Raw genomic sequence first — 16,459 nt, forward strand, 5'->3', positions numbered from 1 at the left:
TGGTCATTAACTCTTGCTCCATAGAGATGAAATGGCCTTTTCTCTGGGGACCCTATGATGTTAAGGAAGAGAGGGTCCCAGATGGCTTAGTGGCTCAGATACCACAGTAAGCTCTTAGGACCCTATAGTCCTAATGCATCTTTGCACAGATAAGGAAACCAAATCCTTGGAGGCCTCAGAACTGAGTTGTCTGTTGAAGTATAATTTTCAAAAGGGCAAAGTCATGTCTTTTATGGGGATAGTAAAATGAACATTCACAGATTTCAAGTCATTATTTAATGGGGAAACAGTAACATTTAAAACTTACCCAAAGAGAAGCTAGGTATATATGAAGGCAATTTAATAGCTCTCTGTGTTACTAGCTATGCAAGAACAATTTTATGTTTAGCAGGATCATAAAGTATAAACTTGGGAAGCTATGAGTTCTACTAGGTAGAAATTATTTGCATTTCTATTGAAAAAATCTGTATGAGAACCTTTATTATGAAGTAGAATAGTGTCATAAATAGAAAGTTAAATTCATCACGAAAGAGCACCCAATAGTCTTTCTGATGTATTCAGCCCCCTCTGGGGGCCCAAGGAAGATTTTCCGGCATGAGGTCTCAAGGTTAAGGAACACATGTGTATCAGCAGCAACAGCAGGCAGGATGCAGCAGAGCAGAGCACAAGCGTGCTAGAGCCAGAGTTGACTGCATCTTTATTATATGATTCTAATACAGGTTGTTATCTCATATTTACATTCTTACACAGTACTGTAATCAGCACATGCATGTTTACCGCTGCTAAGTCATGGTTACATAAGTGTATCCTACTGTGCATGTGTGCTAGACCAGCTGGGTCACATCTTCAGGTATCTTCAGGTGCCCTTGAGCTTTGAAGCAGGGTGAGTGTTGTAGTTAGGGGTTGTACGGACATCAAGTAGAATCAGGACATGGATTTTTATAATATTATTTTTATAATGGTCACCGGGAGTTAACACAAGAAAATGCAGGAAATCTATTCATAACACCAAAGACATAGAATATTTAGTTAAGGGCCTAAGTCACACAGCAATGTCCTACACGAGTCCAGATAAAAACCCAGAGCTCATGACAATGCCTCCCACAAGTCCAACTGGAGGTCTAGAGCCCACAAGAAGGACTTACACTAGTCTTTTTTACAGATCCGTGCTGGGAAGGCCCAACGGTCAGCGGTGGAAGCCAGAAAGTCCATGCCAGCAAGGTGAAGGAGCTGTGTTGGTGGGATGATGAGGGTTTTACACTGGAGCTGAGAAGTCACCCTTACAACAAAGACCACGGTTGTCCTGAAAGGCATCACAGCCATCTCAGCGATATAGAGGCCCCGAACTCCGACGATGACAAGCATAGTCAGGCACCTGCGAGGAAGCCAGCTTGACAAGTTTATCCTGGAGACCAAGCAGCACATGTCTTTCCCTCTAGAGCCAGGAAGCAATGCTCAATGTGAGGACCAAAGCTTTTCCAGGAGAACCAATGGCTCAAGCAGCAACTCGTGGGAGAACCCACAATGCCTCAACACAATAGCGCATTAACACCTCAATGCCTTCACACCTCCCTTCTTTTTCACCTATTTATCTTGGCAACTTTCCTCAGCTGGAGCATCTTTGCTCAATGCCATGCTGATGTAATCCAGCTGGTGTTAAATTGACCACCAGGTCTTAATCCATAACAATGAGTGTTTTTTTTTTAAACTGGTCCATGGTCAAAATGGCAATTGCAAGTAGAAGTAAGATGCTACTTGAAGTCTCACTATGTTCAGTCCAATACTATGGTTCTTGCAGCCCAACCTAAGATGACCAAGAAAACCATCATCACTCATACAATGGATTGCCTGGAGAATGGTGGGTTCCACGCTCCTTACCTACCAACCCATCCACCTTCCTTGGCGTACAAGTTGTGCAAGTGGCAACCTATAAGCCCAACTGAAACCTGGTTTCTGTATCCCAAGCCCAAGTCTTGGTCTCTATACTTTCCTTCTTTTTTCCAGTGTATATGGGCTCTCTTGACCATTCTGCCTCCACTCAAACATAATACACTGGTCTCACACTCCGTTGTCTCCAGGTTGTATTTTGGTCCTTGCAACTCTCTGCATCCCTGCATTTTTACCACATATTCAAATGGAATGCTCATTGGAGGGGCTCACGGGAGGTCAGGTGACTTTAGGCTGAGGTATTTAACTCATTCAAGAACTGAATGTGTTTAGCTGGCATAGTGTGACTTTAAAAGATTTTTTTGGTCTTAAATTCAAGGATTTTGTAAAACTGTATTCCTCAAAGTGTAAATGGTAACTTTGACCTGTCACTGAACCTAGAAAGCTTCAGGTGGATTTCCAGAGCTGACATTGTATCCAAGGCTTTAGAAAAATTGCGATTTCCTGGCTTCTCATCACAGTGAATACTAATGTCCTTCTTTTGGGGAGGGCTTGAGGATGAGTAGGTTACTATTTGCCAGAGATTTGGGAGCCTGAGGCAAGTGACATTGAGCTGCTTACCAACTATGACAAGGCGGCTGCACAAACACCCTTTTGTTCTTTTGTTCTTGCCAGATCTGTGTGGGTGGCAGAGGCTGAAATAATTTCATTTCCAGAGTCCCTCAGCCTTGACAGCCTATCTCTGCAATTGCCTTTTTCAGGATCATTTTGTTTACTTGTCTGAAATGGAATTCAGGTAGATAAGGAATGGGGGAGCACAGGGGTAGCTATTAGCCATTCAGTCAAAAGACATCGCGGTGAGGCTGAGTCATCTACCCCCACACCCTGTTTCTGGGGTTTATGTATTGTTTGTCCTCTAAAAAAAGAGGAAGGGAAAATTCTGAGAAGTATAAGCTTCCTATGACGAGTAAAGTTGGAAGTATAGTCCAGGTATCTGGAGTGAGAATGGGACTTTTCAAAAGCAATGGGACAGGATTTCAGTTTTATTCTTTGTTCTGCAATATTTCAGGTGCAAAGGAATATGCTGGGTTTGTATTTTACAGATTAAGAAATGAAGGCCCAGAAAGGGAGGAAAACTTACCCAAGCTCACTCAGCTGTGTTGAAGTACATTTGTGTGTATTTGCTTGTGTGTGATTTATAGGGAATGATGAAGGGAAGACAGGTGAGAAAGCTCATATTTTGTTTACTGAGCTGGCCAAGGAGTAAGGAACTTTTTTCAAGCTTGAACTATAGCTATTGTATAAATCAGAAAGCAGAGGCTGTATGCTAGAGTTCATTGGTGAAGGAATTTCAGTGTTCATAAAGAAATTTTCTGGAAGCATGACCTCTTGGTGCATCCTTCACTAGGTGCCTGGTGCTATGAGATGGCTCTACAGCATGGACCTCTCTTTCATTCTTGGGCTACTAAAGAGAAAACAATCTAGTTCATGAAGAAATCCTAGAAGTGGTAGGAGAACATCTTAGTTACTTTTGTCTCATTGCTGAGACAAAATAAATGACACCCAAAATTAAGAAAGGAAACGTTTATTAAGCTCACAGTTTGTGGAGGTTCCAGTCCATAATCAGCTGGCTCCGAGGCAAGGTGACATGGCACAGGGGCAATACTTCAAGGCTGCAAAAGACAGCAAAATCAGCAAGAGCACAAGCAGAGAGGAAGCCTCCTCTCCTCCTGGATATTGTAAGCAGACCACTCAGAGTGAGTGTAGTACTCACACCACCTCAGTGCCCTCCTCTTACACAGGCTGAAAATGTTTACAAAGTAAGGACCTTGATTTCCTGCTGAGTCACTTAATTAAACTTCTGAACTTCTCAAGTTGACACAATGTATTAACCATTACAGAATTAAAGGAAAACAGGAATAACTATGACCTTGCTAGATAATTGTTTTCTTGTTTGTAAAAAATTTTTTTACTGGCATACATTTGTGATGCATAATAATTAAATTTGTTTTGGGAAATTGTACATATAAATATCACATGTTGATCACTTTTACTCCCTTTTCCCTCTCCCCTTCCCTTCTCCCTGCTTCCCTAGAATCCCTTCTTATCTCCAAAATATCTACCTTTTTGCTTCCTATTATATCTTTTATTTTGACCTTTAAATCATTTTCATTTTGTGCTCCTCATATTAGAGAAGCCATGTAACATTTAACTTTCTATATCTGATTTATTTCACTTAGCATTATGGTCTTCAAGATCCACTTATTTCCCTATAATAAGGCTCTGGTAGCTAATAGGAGTTATGAAATAGCTAAGCTGAAGATATATGGATAAGTTACATATTCACATGTTTTACAACTGGGGAAAATGAGCCTGAGAGATGAAGGGACCTGCCCCAGGCACTACAATTATAGAATACTGTGGCCTTTGAAATCCATCACTGTGAACTGAAGATGTAGTATCTTGGTAGAGTGCTTGCTTGGCACATAGGAGGCTTTGGTTCCAATCTCCAGCACTGCAAGAAAACAAACACAGAAATAAACAAACACAAATTTCACTACTGAATGGACAGAGGAGCTTAGGCAAGTTGGCTTATTGCCTTAAACATAATTCCATATTTATTTTGTCTCTTTAAAATCTAGGCAATTTGATGTTAACAAAAAAGCATTTCCAAAGAAGCAGCATTTCAAAGTCAATAACCACTCATATTTACACATACCTCTATGGTTTAAGAGACATTTTTATAGTCTGGTCATTTTAAAAATTACATTTTAACTAGAAGGATTATTGTTTCTACTTTTGAAAGATAGAAATGAATCCTTATCTAGGGTGGCATGGCAGATTTGGGTCTGGAATTCTCTTCTCTTTTAGCTATTCCTACATGTGATTTTTTTTTCCTATTCACATGGGATGAGAAAAATCAATTTAGAATGCTAGTTTGAAGCCTCCAGTGTTCCTAAAAATCAGTCCTTTTTGCAGTGGTAGAGCGTCTAGCTGTTCATTTCCCAGCTCCAAGGTTAGAATTTGGGTTCATAGCCCTCTTTTCATTTTAAATTGAAACAAAAGAATGGAGCCTCTTTAATAATGTGGTTCAGAATGTACTGCCCAATGTCTTCAAATATTAGTTTGTTTACAAAGCTTGGAAAAGTTGTCATGAAAATTAATGAGCTTTCTGGTGGAAGGCAATTGTCTTCTCCAAAAGGTTCCCTCGAGTCATTGTAGAGGAAATTACGTTGGATTTCTTTTCTTTCTTTCTTTCTTCTTGCATGTGGTATAATTCATTTTTAGCTACAAAGACATGTTTTGATTATACTTATGATACAAAAAAGTAGACTTGTCTGGCCCTTCATTTTGTGAAAAGAGTTTGGAGAAAATCCCAAAGAGTGAAAATCCAAAGACCTTGGCTCAATCAGTTGTTTCTCGTTACTTTGTTCTAAGTATCTCGATTCTCTTTAGCCCTTGAGCTTTACCCTTGTAGCCAGGATAAAGGGGATTTTCACTGAGCTGGGGGGCGTGGAGTACAACGTGCACCAGAAAAGAGATTCACAGGTGAATCTCAGAATCCAGGTAACAGAAGAGGCTGCCAATCACCAGTTTACCAGCCTGTAATTCTCATTGTGTTATGTTGCCTACCTTTCTTGTCCTTCCTCAAAACAATGAGAAAGAAAGATCAAGCATGGTAGCAGAGTTCACAATGTATTCAATTTTTTTGCAATGTATTCATTTATTCTTGTGTTTTTTCAAAATTAAAATATTTGAATTGGAATCGAATTAAAAGTTGAAACCTTTTTCCCATACTAATGTACTTTCACCTCACATTCAGTAGAATGGGGTGGTATAAACTAGGCTGAAAGCATTTTGGTGACTTAGCCTGGAGAACATTGAATCGGGGTTGTGTTTACTCTGGATTTAATGAGGTACTTCTATGTATGCCATATATCTGAATATGAATAAGATCACAATTTTATGCAGAAAGTTGGTAATGTTGTAATATTACATTTCAACTGAAAAGATGTATTTGAAGGGCTTAGCTGTCAAGTGAGAATGTACTAAATCTAGATATGGACACACAGAAGAACTTTATTTAAAGATTGTTTATTAAAGAATTAGAGGAATATTGAAATAAAATTAGTCAATACTTATCGTATCATTTGCAATGTTTCTGTATATTTAATAGTTTCCATAATAAAATGCAGGTACTGTATGAAAAAATTAATGGAACATGAAACAAAGATGAAAGATGAGGAAGGAAATCGATAGAAAATTTCTGGTATTGAGAAGCAAATTATTATAAAACCAAAAATAACCACAGGAAGTTATTCATTAACAAAAGAGAACTTTTTCCTAATGATAACAGATAAGCACTTGAGTTGCTTGATAGCCTAATTAATGAGTGAAGTGAATCATATTATTCATATTGGAAAATTCGAAAATATTCTATAAATTAAAAAATATTAACATCAGTAAAGGTAATATAAAACTGTACCACTACCACAGGAATATCAATGACTAAATTCTTAATAAAAAGTGCTGACATGCTTATTAAACTTGCTATTCATTTATCCAAAGATGAGCATTTACTATGTATCACTATACAAAGAAACTTGAAATGTCCCGAAGACCGATGGTTTATGTGTGAAAGAAACATTATAAAAGTTTTCTCTAACTGGAAAATAATCCTAAAACTTGAGCTTACAGGATCAGGCGGGAGGATTCACACTGGCCATCTGCTGACCGTTAGCTGCTCAACCTAAGAAGATGGAAGCCACAGGACAAGAGAAACGGAGGATTCCACTGTAGTCCAACCGTGAAGACCTGGAAACTCCTTGGGGAGTCATCAGTGTGGGTTTGTGTTGGAAGGCAGCAGAAGCTGGAGACCAGTGTCCAGAGGCAATGGGGAAGATTGAAGCTCTTCCAAAATGGGGATACTTTCTTCTTTCCCCCTTTGGGCTTTAATCTTATTGGTCAGTTCCTCCCACATTTCCCTCTGCTTGCTGCCTACAGATGCTATCCACAGATGCACTCACAGCTATGCTCCATAATCTAGTAGGCATTTCACAGTCCATTCAGTTTGCCACACCATGGTTAACAGTCACAGTAGAAAAATACTTGCCGGCTGCTACTGTGGTTATTAGCTCTGTGGCATTTTGTAATTCTATGTCATCAGAATATCTCCCAACCCACATATTCTTGTGAAAATGTGACCTTGTCCCACTACCATAGAGAGATACAGCCTGCTTATATCTTGAGCCCTGTCACTGCTGTGATCAATAAAATACAACATGAGTGAAGTTGTGCCATTCCAGGTATAAGCTTCCCTTCAATTGGATTATAATTTCTGCTTCCTGCCAATAGGATACCAGCTGCCAATTAAGAAATTCAACTATCAGAGACCACATTGCTGCAAGAATACTAGATGTTAAGAAAAGACCCTGGTAGATGAAATGCAACAAGGAGAGAGGGGGCCAGGTGCTGGGCAAAAGTAGACACGTGAACAAGGAGACTGTCTTGGAAGGGGATACTCCAGCTTTAGTGCCTCACCTGATTCCATGTGGTTCACACACAGATCACCCAAACAAGCCCTCCAGAATTCCTGACCTACAGAACTATGAGATGCAACAAGATGGTTTTTGTTCATTGATTTGGGTTTATTTTGCTAAGCAGAAGTTTGAATAATCTTATCCTCATAATAACCATATAAGATAAATTATTAATTCCAATTTATGTATAAAAGAGTAAAAGGTTAGAGATTTCAAATCACACATCCCATATTATACAACAAATAAACCACAGAGTTTATGTTTAAACCCGAGTATATCAGACTCTGAAGTTCAGGGACCTTGTGTGCCATCCAGCGTTGACACCATGTGCTGAAAGCTGATTAAGTTAGAAAACTGGTCAAGCCAGAGGCTCACAGGTCTCATAGTCAGCCATAGGGAAGTTGAGTTCAAAAAGGAAGTTTTGAGTTTGTAATTCTCATAGAAAAAAGCAGGAAAGCATTGATCAGAATTGGTTTGGTTAGAGCAACAAGGAATATTGGGTTCCTGTCATTTGGTTTAGCAACACTTTTTTTCAACCATAACGTGTATTTTTCTTATCTTCCAAGGAGCAATTGTTTTTTTTAAATATTTTATTTTAAAAACAGATATACTGAGATATAAAATACATGCCATAAAATTACTTACTGTTAATGTATGATTAACTGATTTCTAGTAAATCTGCACAGTTTTGCAGTTATCATCATGATCCATATTAGAACACTTCCACCACACTTAAAATGTCCCTTATGCCAGATCATGGTCAATCCTCAACCCCCAACTGGGTTCTAGAACTTGTCTGCTTCACCTTTTCTAAAATTGCTATGTAAATGGAAGTGTACAGTATGTAGTTCATTGTGTTTAGCTCCTTTCATTTAGCATTTATCAGTAGTTTCTTTCTTTCAAATATGGATGTCCATCTTTGTTTATATATTTGCCAGTTGGTGTGGACTGGTTCCAATTTTTGGCTGTACTAACAGTTGTGTTCTAATGTGTTTGGTTGCATAAGACAACTAACAGGATCAAAAATAAAAGTGCTTACAAATTTAGGATTTACTTATGGAAAAGAATCTAAGACTATAGAAACATTATTAGAATAAAGACCTAAGGTATTTCTTACCATGGACCTCAGAATCAAGGTTACCCACAGACTGAAGAGCCAGGAAATTGTAAAGTAATTATTTTGGTTACAGAGAATCTCTTTTACCCAAAGACATAATTCCTCTCGACAGTCAGATCAGAGCTTCGATTTTTTGGACCTAACTCTCATTTTAGGTAACTAATACTTGTGAATGAATTAGTTTAGAAAATTAGTTTTCCCTGACAATTTAATTTAAAATCTGAAATTTTAAAAGGATATCCTTAAATCTTCAGAATTGTGGAAGGCATTAAAAATAGAATAGTTTATGATTATTATAGTTGATCTTGAGGAATAAGTTACTTCAATGTCCTTAAATAAAATATGCTAAGAAGTCCACCTTTGCTTGGTTAAATAAATGACCCTATTCCAGAGTAAAGTGAGGGCAGACAAATCTGTAAAATATTTAAAGAAGTATTTTTTTTAAATGAATTGGATTTTCTTAGCGTAATCTAATGGTTTGCCTTCTGTTCTTGAGTAATTATGTCTGTCTCATTTAGTGGTCTCTATTCTGAAAGGCAAAAAAAGGCCTCATTTTTCTCTATATCTCCTCTATGATTACTACTGTGCTTGGAACCTGATGAGAATTCAGAAATTATTCTTATTGACTTGAACTTATGTTGCCACTTGCTTTCACATAAACCAAATCGTTGTCTCTTTGCAATGTTTTTGCAGAGCTGCAGAGGAGAAAACCAAGCCTACGAGAGGGTGAGTAATTTGCCCAAGTGGTACCTTTAGTAAAAGGCAAGGTCATCACTCAATCCTGGGTTGTGTTTTGTTGAATCCTCTATTGACAGAGAAATGGAATAAAAAAGTATCAAACACAAGGCATTTCTTGTCATCCTGATGTTAGAAGTTTCACATTTCTCTATTTTCCACTCCATTGACTTACCATATTATGTTCTTAAGTTACAGCTGTCAACTTCCTCCCACCATTGCTCTGTATTCTGGGGTGTAATTGCTTCTTAAAAGACTTGAACCCTTTTGCTTACTATTTCCCTATCAACTCAGCAATTCCCACTGCCTTCAAAGGACCATGGCTAACACAGTTTATGGAGGTATATGTACCTGTGATTACTGCCACTTTCCATGCATTTAGTAATCCCCAGGGAAGCACTCTTCCAGAGTGTCTCTTAACTGTAGTGTAGTGACAACACTCTGATGTAGGCAGGTGGCCACGCATCATTATATGATATGTTATTATTGAAAAGTGGTACCCTTCAGATAGGAACTGATTGCTCATATGACTGACTGAATGTACAAAGATGAATTCCTCTGATATTAAGGCTATTTCTTATCCTTAAATTTAGGGCATAAAGCTCCTTCCTAAATAATCAATTAACCCTCTACTTAAGATTCAGCTGATAAGTGACTGATGTTATAAAAAAAAGTAGTTGTCAAGTAAAAGGTCCCATCGATTTCTTACATATGGGTTTGAAATACACTTCTAAAAAAGTCAGTTTAAGTCAGAACCTGGGAATGAATGAAAATCTTAAAAGGAAAATAAGAGTTTAAATAGTGAGCAGGACTCGACCGAGTCATCCCACAAACAGGTATTAAACCTTCCAGACAAAGATCTTCCTGACCGTGGTGGGTAAGTAGAGGGTTGCCTGAAGATCGAGGCTACTGCCAGGTGTCTGCAGGCTCCTACGAGCTTCCTTCAGGGGAAGTTACAGAAATACCAGCCTCCAGAACAAGGTCGCCTGCCAGCCAACATACTATTTCTTGGACATCCAAATCAGGATCCCAGCTTAGACACTTGGGCCAAGAAAGCTAAGCATTACTGAGGGACATTAAATATCAAACAACAACAACAAAATACTAAAAGGGTAAGTAAATTTGTGAGATCAAGCTCCCCTCCCTATTTTAGGATAAGCTTCTTGACCAGGAAAAGCTGGTTAAGAAGCTTATCCTAAGGACAGGAGCAACTCTGGGGAGAAATGAAGCAATCAAGTGTACAAATTTTCCTAATTTGAAGCACAGGTGACCTAGTCACTGTCTCCGAAGAAGAGACCCCTTTTCTTAAGATGAACTAAAAATACAGAAGTAGAGGAGAGGCTGAGAAGTCCTAATGGTCTCAAGGCAAGAACATTGCAGGGTAAGAAATGGGCCTGTCATCTGACAAAGACAGAGCCAAGCCAAAAACCACAGCTGTCAACCCAGCTGGGTGCACCTGTATGGCAGACCTTTTTCTAAGTGCTCCACCTGCAAGTTATTTGATTATCACCATAACTTTGTAACCAAAGAGGAAAATGTGGCCCTCTGCTCTGGCAAAGGGAAAATGCTCTTGTAAATAATAGTTCTTGAGAGACCAAAACTACACTGAGATCCTCATAACTACTCTGTGTATATACAATTTTATTTTTTAAATATGGTTTTGAATCAGGAAAACTGCCAGCTGTATAGCTTAAAAACCCTTAAAAATCCTTATATGGTTCAATCTAATATACAAAATAAATACTCGTTATGGGAATTAAGTAAAAAAGTAACAGGCAGACACAAGATTGTAGGATATATATTTTCCATGAGGAGTAAGCACTGTACACTCTTGAACATGAAGACATCAGAGAGGAGACTAACCAAATTTTCAGTAGGGAGCTCAATGAGGAGAGACCTCTAAAGAAAATGAGACCTTTGTTAAGAGCTAAAGGATAGCAGAGGACCATGAAGGCAAGTGTTTGTGGTGAGCCACATTTAACACATCAGGAGGCTTTGCATCATGACAATAGTAGCAATAATGGGACTTGAAATTCTACTGCCAGCGAGCGGACCACTAGGCAAAGTGGATGTGTGAGAGAAATTACTTTCAGGTGTTGGACAATAAACATAGTAGGATTGTAACCACTGGGCATAGGACAAGAAGCAGGATGAATATTTCCATTTGGTTAATATCATGTTTTTAAGGACTGAAGTCCTAAAGAGTATGTCCTCTGATCATCCAAAACTAAATTGGAAATTAAAAACAGAAAGGTCTGAAGTAAGTTAAACAACACCATTGCAGGCAACTCTCTTAACAGAAAGGAAGAGATGCCTAGGTTGCATCTTAGGCATTGTTCTCATTTGAGACTTATCCCAAAAGTTCATCTGTTAGAAACCGGACCTCTGAATTCAAATGTTAATGATGGGTAGTGGTGAGATCTTTGGCAGGTAATTAGGATTAGGTGAGGAGGTTAGAGTGAGAAACCCATAGTGGCATTGGTGGCTTTATAAAAGAGGGAGAGAGACCTGCACTAGAAGCACGCTCCACTTCTGTGTCATTTTCATACCTGCATGCTATACAGTTCCGTCATTTTCTTGACCCTTTTTTACCATTACTTCACCTGTTACCTGATCCTCTTTTCCTGTCTACTAGCATCCTTTTCACTTTCATGTCATCTTTTCAATGATTTTCCAGATTCTGCATTTTAGGAAAGACAAGTGACAGTTGTCTTCCTCAGTATTTGTATGTTTGGCTTATTTTGCCTAGTATGATATCTTTAGTTTCATCCATTTTCCTACAAAGACATGTTTTTGTTCTCTCTTGTGGATGGATTATACTCCACTGTGTATAGATATCCACTTTCCACGTGCATTTCTCCATTGATGGATAACTAGGCTGATTCCACATCTTGGCCATAAGGAACATGGGAATACAAGTAGTCTCCAGTATGTTGACTATAATTTCTTAATGTATATGCTGAAAACTGGGAAAGCGGAGTCATAAAGTAATACTATTTTTTGAGAAAAATCCCTACTAATTTCCACAGTGGTGATCCTAATTTATGTTCCCACCAACAATGTATGAAGTGTTACTTTTGTTCCTTACCCTTGCCAGAATTTCTTGTTTTTTGTATTCTTTATGGTAGCCATTCTGACTGGGCTGAGAGGGAGTCTCAACATACCCTTGATGTGTTTTCCCTGACAGCTAAAGATTAAACTTCATCAATATTACTCGATCTCAAGTATTTTGTTATAGAATCAGAGAATGCACAAAAACACAGATGCTTGTGCATAGGTCAAGTAGAGTAAAAGAACCAAGAAAAGCAAAATGAAGAGCACAACCAGAGAAGCAAGATGAGGTGAAGTATCAAAGGTGTGGTGACCAAGGAGCCAAGCTCAGGAGTCAAGAAGTGTTAACACACTGTCATCTTCTACTAGGCCAGGTAAGATGAGGACTGGTATTTTGTGGTATGTACTGTATGGTGATCTTTGGAATGCAGTTTTGGAAATAGAAACCTGGTTAAATTCAAAGGGAGTATGTGTGGAAGGTGAAGGCCGTGAGAGTGAAAGTGGTTTTCTTCATCACTTGTAAGCCAAAGAGCGACTTTCCCAGGAGGATGTTTCTCCGGGCCTGAGGCAAGTCTGCCGATGGCCTCCCAGTTGTGAACAATCTGAGTTCAAATTGCTGCTCTGATTCCATCCAGGGGGCTGTGGATGGATGGGTTCATCTAGGATCCTAGAGGTGGCAGTAGGTCATAGGCAAGGTCTGCTCAGTGGAATATCTGTCTGTCTATATCTGAAAACTTTCAATTTTGTATATCACCTCAATGATTGGCTGCTGTGATGAATTCTAAATCGGGAAAGGAGTTCTGACATTTCCAGGTCTAAAGTTTGTGGTCAGCATATCCCTGGAAACCTCAAGTTTTTGCACCCATTCAAGAAAAATTTCATAGTAGACCTACTCGCCTCTGCTCTAGTGTCCAACTAGCTCCACCACCACCTTATTCACACACATACACACACACACACACACACACACTCCCCCCAACCCCCCAAAACTCACCATTTCTTTTCCTCATAACCCATAAGCTGTCTTACCATAGCTCACCCCTTTTTCAGGGGTGTGATTCAAAATTTGCTGCATTCTCATCCATCTTAGTTCTCATTACACCTATCATTTGTAAGCAAAGATTCAGTAATTATTTGATGCATTGGTGAACTACTTCTGTTTTCACCATGGGTACTGACCCATGGGTAGAACCAACAAGATTTTAAGAGTGGAAGTTGAAAGAGTTTTCAGCGTGGTTAGAAGACAGAATATAAAGTAAAGTGGCCTTTGTTTTAAGAATGTGGAGAGAGACTCCATGACCTCCTGGGTCTGGCTTTCTCTCTGCTGGACACATGGTGCAGGGGCATACATGTAGCCTAGGTTTGGGGTGGAGCCTAAGGGGCATTACTGATGCACAGGTGTCCCACTGGAATTCATTTCGCACCACGGGTAACTTGCTTAGGGGCAAGGAAGGAGACCTTTTGCCTCTCAGCCTCCCACTGCTACAGCATCCCCTCCAGGGCAAAATCCTTCATTTCCGTCTTTTTATTATTAGGAAAAAGGGCAAAGTTTTTCTTTCTTTTACTAATTCCTGCTGAAAAGGGGCACTGTACTGGGGTTTAGGAGGGTCAGTGGGATGACAGTTGATGCCCATGTAGAAGCTGGTGACAGGTGTTTTAACCAGGGCAACTTTATCACTTGTGAATGCCCACACATTAGACTTGGTTTTAGTCCTTGTGATGGTTTTATGTAATAGGACTTTAGTAAGTATATCAGCAGTCTCGCTTGTTGTGGGAAGGCTTTTATGTATCCTTTTTATTTAGGAGAGAGATCAGCTGTGGTGTCATTTAACATCAGTTCAGTATAGTTAATTATGGCTTTGTGGAGGGTTTAGCCAGGGTGGTGGACAGGCTGAGAAAGGCTCAAACCTGGCCTATGCCCAGTGCTGGTCTTGTTGTTCTGCATGCATCATATTACCTTTTTTTTCTAGAAAAGATCTGGTGGATCACAGCAAAAGGAATCCAAAAGAAATTTATAATTATCTCTAATTTTAGTTGTTGAACATCCAGAAGATTGATAACAGTACAGTGCAGCAGTGCAGTACAGGCAGTAAGCTTACCATAGAACATTAAATGGCTATTAACCATGAGTGTTTTATCATTTGAGCACTGAAGAAATTCGTGAAGCATCTCTAAGCATATGTTTGGTACTGAAAGAAAACACATCATATATTATATAAATTTTTGTTTAAAAATTATTTGACTGGTGACCTCGTGTTAGTCTGATCTGTATTCTCTTGGCTGGAACACAAGAAAAAGGCCGCAGAAACAATCCTAATTTTATATTTGAAGGCATGAATATACCATCAGACCAGCAACAATGAATTGTCTTAGTCATATGAACTTTAGTTGAGGTGTCTCCCATAAGGCTAGGGAGATTATTGGAGGCTTTAATCGATAAACAAGGGCTGGTAAAACTACCAGGTGGCCACTTTCCCTGTCTATCAGTTGAAGTCTTATTCAATGTCTCCTCACCTCAAGAGATTTTATTTAACCAATTTTAGCACTATTTTGACCAGCTGGCAAACTAAGTGGAAGCATTTTTTAAAAATCTATAACTCAAATAAACCTTGATTAAATGTTTTGAGAATGTAAAAAAGAAAAAAAATTGTTGAGCTCAAATAAAAAGGAACAGCGGTTTACAGAGCGGGCATTATAAATGAACTAAATGAACAACAGATATATCTTATAAAATCAGAGTGCACCCAAATATATTTGGCCAATTTGAACTACATTAAATAAGATGGTGTGAACCTTTTTGTAGATTAATTAATAGAGATTTCGTGAAATAATACCAGAAAAGGAACCCGGTTAGCCCAGAGAATTAAGAAATAATGGCCAGGCACCCCGCAGGGCAGCCATTGGCTCCTTTTCCTCTCGGGGTGTCCTGTTGCCTCCTCCTCCATGCTGCCACCCTGAGTCATGCTTGAGGCTCACGGAGCACACAGGGGGATCGCAGAGCTGGCGCTTGGTGTGAGAGCCCAGAGCAACCCACGCAGACCCCTCAGTGTGCCCTGTGCATGCCCTGCCTGCGTCGCCTGCGAGCAGCCCAATGCTGTCCACGGCCCCTCTCCCAACACTGGCTGTGCGCACCTCCCACATCCTGGCGCACATGGGGAAAGGCAGGATGGCGCACGGCGCAGGCAGGCATTGAGAAATGGGTAAAGTGAGGAGGAAAGGATGGCACTGAGAAAGCTGTGGGATTTAGTGTAAGATACAGGGGAGAAGCTGTAAAGAAAGAAGCCACCTCCTAAGTGTGGGGAGGGGGAGGGATCCTGGAGGAGCAGAGGGAGAGAGGGACACATTCTTAAAATAAAGGCCTAAAGATGGAGAGTTTTCGTCAACTTGTCGCTCTTGTGTGATAAGCCATAAATAAAAGATCAGCCTTTTTGGTTTTAGGTAGCCTTTTGAACCAGGCACCCCATAGGTATGTTTTTTTGGAGGGGGAGGTACAGGAAGTGGTCCCTATGACCAAATCACGGTAAAGTGAGTCAACGGACAGTAGCCTAAGGCAGGCCAGGCCATCACCTGGCCTCTTAGACCAAAGGTAATCAGTCCCAAAACTTGTGCTTTTTAATCATCACCAAAAGGCACAGGTGGAGTTCCCATGGATTAGAGTAACAGCTCTGCCTCGGGGCTGCCTAAGGAACGTGAGAGCCTGCTACCCCATTCCAGGGAACAGAAAGAAAATCTGGTGTGGGGCCCGGCCCACCATGGAGTAATCTTCAGAAAGATTAGCTCACCTGCGGTAAACGAATTAGACTGGTGTTGTTTGCAAACCAGCAGCAACAAGTTGAGCAGCTCCCGCATGTTGAGAAGTGAGGAAGGTTGCATGCAGATTAGCCGCAGAAGTAAACCATCCAGGAGGAAGTAAAAGGTGGTTCTTAGGCAGGGGGGCTCAAACTGGGAGGGATTCCCAGGAGCCACTTACTCTGCCATCCGAGTTACACAGGCACCATTATGAAAGAGTTTTCTGCGTGGTTAGAAGGCAGAATATAAAGTAAAGTGGCCTTTGTTTTAAGAATGTGGAGAGAGACTCCATGACCTCTGGGGTCTGGCTTTCTCTCTGCTGGACATGTGGTGTGGGTGC

The 16,459-nt window shown here is 39.9% G+C and overlaps 1 long non-coding RNA gene across 7 annotated transcripts in view; it reads right to left on the reverse strand.

Moving 5' to 3' along the window:
* The window catches only part of LOC134478767 (uncharacterized), an 84,050-nt gene that overhangs the window by 12,739 nt on the left and 54,852 nt on the right, over positions 1 to 16,459 (reverse strand). For 2 of the 7 annotated variants that reach the window (XR_010051651.1, XR_010051649.1), the window contains exons 2-4: positions 4,235 to 4,402; positions 3,486 to 3,560; positions 1,146 to 2,667 (exon numbers count right to left, since the gene is read on the reverse strand). This is a non-coding gene — a long non-coding RNA (uncharacterized LOC134478767). Of the gene's footprint in view, positions 1 to 680; positions 2,668 to 3,485; positions 3,561 to 4,234; positions 4,403 to 16,459 lie in introns of those variants that run through there. The other 5 variants (XR_010051648.1, XR_010051647.1, XR_010051652.1 and 2 more) reach the window with 4 other exon arrangements.

This window comes from Cavia porcellus, unplaced genomic scaffold, assembly GCF_034190915.1.
Source record: "Cavia porcellus strain 051 isolate PalLab524CR breed Dunkin Hartley unplaced genomic scaffold, mCavPor4.1 scaffold_14, whole genome shotgun sequence".
NCBI lineage: Eukaryota > Metazoa > Chordata > Mammalia > Rodentia > Caviidae > Cavia > Cavia porcellus.